Source organism: Hippocampus comes, unplaced genomic scaffold, assembly GCF_001891065.2.
Source record: "Hippocampus comes isolate QL1 unplaced genomic scaffold, H_comes_QL1_v1.1 scaffold25, whole genome shotgun sequence".
Taxonomy (NCBI): Eukaryota; Metazoa; Chordata; class Actinopteri; order Syngnathiformes; family Syngnathidae; genus Hippocampus; species Hippocampus comes.
Window position 1 is genome coordinate 391,517 of NW_017804844.1, and position 4,002 is coordinate 395,518.

Genomic DNA, 4,002 nt, shown 5'->3' on the forward strand with positions numbered 1-4,002 from the left:
ACCCGTTGCCCCCGCGCTTGATGGCAGCGAGGCGTGCCGGTGCACGTTTGGCGGGAAAATTCGGACGTCGGGTTGGAATTCGGATGACTAAAATAGAAGTAAGGTTTTCAATCAGGTTTGAGGTTTTCAAGGACAGGTTGTAAGGTTTCAAGCCGAGGTTAGGGTTTCCAATCGGTGTTTCGAGAACAGGTTTAGGGATTCAAGAAAAGGTTCGGATTTCAAAGTGGGGTTGGAAGCCAGAGATAAGGTATGAAACAGCTTGAGGCGTTCAAGTTAGGGTTTGCAAGTAGGGTTTTGAGCAAAGGTGCGTTTGAATCCAGGGTCAGCGTCTCAATTGAGTTTCCAAGTCGGGGTTTATGGGCCAGCATTTGGATTACAAAATCGGGTTTCAAACTGAGATTGGGGCCTCAATTACGGTTTTAATCCTTTGACAGGGACCCAAATTAGGGTTTCAAGCCACGGTTAGGGTTTACAGTTATTTTATTTTGATGCCAGGGGTTAGGGTTTCAAATGAGGCTTTCGAGCCAGGTTCAAAGCAGACGGAAGTAGCTCATCAGCAGGCCTGCACTGCTGCAAGGCCATTAGCATTAGCGCTCTATCTTAGCGTCACTCGGCCTTAAAACGAGGCACAGCACGCGGACGTTTCATCCCCGTGAATACAAAAGGTGACGACGACGCACGCCTCCTGATCCCGGCAGGAGATAAGCACGGCGCATCCTGAAAAACCCCGCCAAGGTCAAACCGACAATATCCGTGCCCCTCCCCAAAACGGTCGCCGCTTTCCCACCCCCCGCCCTTCCCGATAAGGACGACATGATGTAGCGCACGCGGCGGAGCCTCAATAAATCTCGTATCGACACGCTCTTATCGTGTCCCGCCGCTGAGCAGACAGACAGGCCGTGCGTTCGGGAGGGAAGGCGCGAAAGAGGCGGCGGCGGCGGTCACCCAAAGTGCTGATCCAGATGTTCTCCTGACAGGTCTTAAGATGTGACGCTTGAAGGTTATATACCTTGGCCGGAACCTCCCCAGGCTCCGCTAAACACGTCGGCCATTAAACATTCATGAAGCCTTAATGTTAAACAAAGGACAAGAAGCTCCCAACAGCTTTGGGTCAATCTTGTTGACTGAAAGGAGGCGGCAAAGCTTTTAAATTTTGGTATCTCTAGGACGAAGATTCATTCCACAATGCTAAGTGACCTTCCATTTATTTTTTTTTTCGTTTATTTTATTTTCCTCATTTCAAATCAAATGTCAATTTTGTCGGAGGGAATATTTGGAATATTTTTTAGCTCCCAAAGGAGACTCTTGACACACAGCATAGCATTCACATGCCACGTTTTTAATTGTGAAAGCAAGACAGAGAGACCTTGACTTCCAACTAGCAAGAAGTTTCAAATTGCCAGGGTTTTTTTTTTTTTCGGCGACTGTAATTATCGAACGGGACCGAACTGTCAAAACACAAATATGAAATGAAAACACTCCCAAGAAGCATGGAGCAGACGTCACCGCGTGGTAAACGTCCAAGTGCAACTCGAGTCATCTTCGCATACAAAATGAAAACACTCACAACGAGCATGTCACATATCCTATTTCAGTTCAGTTCGGCGAAGTGAATCGGAGTGAAGTGAAGCCAATCGGCGACAGTATTTATCGAACGGGACCGAACTGTCAAAACACAAATACGAAATGAAAACACTGCCAAGGAGCACGGACGTGGACGGCGTGGTAAACGTCCAAGTGCAACTCGAGTCATCTTATTTCTGTCCTATAATGTAATATGTCTCCTTGAAAAGTGGACGGGCGTCATCAGGATTCAATGGACTGTCTTTGGCGGCATCAATAATGCATTGCGGGGAAGAGGCGGGCTCGCTTTATGAATGTGAAACGTGAAGCGTATTGACGAGGGGGCAGCCATGCTGGGCACCTGTCGGGGGCTCACCAGCGCAAGTACAAACGTCCTCCGGGTTTTGGAGGTCACGTGACGATGAAAGCGGATACGCTTCGATACACTGGGAAATGTTCGTGATGAAATATGGAGTCTGATTTGGGAATGAGGGTTTCAAGACGAAGGATAGGGTCGCAAATTGGAGTGTCAAACCTCGGTTGGCGTTTCCGGTTCGGGTTCCATTGAAATATATTAATCAATAAATAAATGAATAAAACATGAAGCTAAGTTTGTTCTTGAACAGTTAGCATCGCAGCTAACACCGCTAGCACGTAGTCTTGAGCCAAAATTACAATTGGCGCATTGATCTACTCTGTCGCTGCAAGTTGAATAACATTTCATTGTAATCGTTTAAATCAGCAATGTTATTTTTTTTTTTTTTTTTTTTTTTTTAATCTGACAAATAAAATATCACCCCCCCCCCACAAAAAAAAAATAAAAAATAAGTGCCTAACTAAACCCACTGTTGCATTGTGGGAGCACCACTGAGCTTTTTATCGGCGCGCGCAACCTGCCCTGACCTCTTGGCCTCTCGTTCTTTTTGCGACCAGCCGCTCGGAAATATTTCGCTCACCACATGGCGCCAGATCACCCCTTTTATTTCCCCCCCCCCCCCCCCATATTGCACTCGCTGGCCTCTTGCCTGAGGACAACTGCGGCGCTTTGCGCGGCCCGGCGGGCATCCTTATCCGGGGCTTCGCGATAGAAGCATAATTACACGAGCCGCTCTTGTCCATCAGTGACCGATCAGCTGTGACTTACTGAGGCGCCGGCACATTTCAATGGTCGACGTGGCCTCGGGTGCCGCATGTACAGCAGCTTATCTCGCACCTCTTTGACTGCCTGTCAACTAGATGGCGCGCCCATAGCGGCGCCTCATTGACATTGTGTTGAATGCCCTGTGTCTAATTGAACATGGAATTGCCCTATTTGGACACACTTAGTAGAATGGCGCTTCACCGAGGCGCCGAATGGGAGATGAGCCTGCCAGCCACTGACCTCTGGAAGATACCCAAAAAACTCCTTAACTGGACACGTGACTATAAAAGAGTGATTTGTCTTTCAAGTTTGGGAAGAAATGGAAGCGAGCACATTGGGATGGAGAAATTGACGGCCACCGCAAAACGATTTGTAATTGCCTTTAGTTGCCACGAAATGGCAGTCAGTTTTATTTTATGTTTTATTTTTTACCTGCGGTATGTCCTGGCTAAATGAAGCGTCTCCCCTCGCTTGACATTGTTCATTTGGACCCACGATGCTACAAGATGGCATGTGAAACATTTTGTTGTTGTTGTTGAATTTACTCAACTTTATTTCATCAAGTGGTCGCATGAAATAATTAAGTAAACTACTCAGAGCAGACTACGACTTAAACCAACTGCACATCGATACATTTCAATTTCAGATGAAATAAATTGTCTCTATCAACAACTACTTCGTGCAAATTCCACACTTACCTTTCTTGTTGGCACAATATGAAGTTTCCTTGAACTCTTCATTTTCCACAATGCTGAGGGGTTGGCAGTCCTCGACAATGAAGTTCAGCAGTGTCTTGAAGAAGCAACTCCTTCCTGGAAGCTTGATTGTTGAACATGAAGTGGAGAATAAATTAATCATAATGACTGATTTCCAATCAGTTATCGACAAAGTAAGAGAATGGCTGTATTTCTGACCTTCTCGCGGGTATATCTGAAAGTTATTTCTCAGGCATGGCCTCTGCATTTTGGAGAAACAAACGCGACATCCCGCTTGTTTTCGAACTTTGCAGCAGGTGAGTGACGTTGCCCCAAACACTTCCGGATAAACACAGGTGGCTCGTTTTTGCCGAGGTGACGTAATTTTAATGCGACGGTCACGTCTGAAAGTGGTACACGCACCGGCGAGAAGATTGCTCCGCGCATCGGTGTTGTGAAATCCAACACTTCGTCGTTGGACAAACCAAATGAATATTTATAAACTGTATTTTTATTTCTGCCTCGTTTTTGATCAACACTTGGGCCCTCTAATGTGTTGCTATTTTGATCGGCATTTTTTTTTTGGGGTGGAATTAAAAAAAA

General features: G+C 46.2%; 1 protein-coding gene across 1 annotated transcript in view; it reads right to left on the reverse strand.

Moving 5' to 3' along the window:
* LOC109519006 (cadherin-12-like) overlaps window positions 1-3,754 on the reverse strand; it is a 133,263-nt gene extending 129,509 nt beyond the window's left edge. Inside the window, exons 1-2 of the mRNA XM_019875232.1 lie at window positions 3,619-3,754; window positions 3,403-3,523 (exon numbers count right to left, since the gene is read on the reverse strand). The gene's annotated coding sequence lies outside the window, so the exon portion shown is untranslated. The remainder of the gene's footprint in view (window positions 1-3,402; window positions 3,524-3,618) is intronic.
* Between the last annotated feature and the right edge of the window lie 248 nt (window positions 3,755-4,002).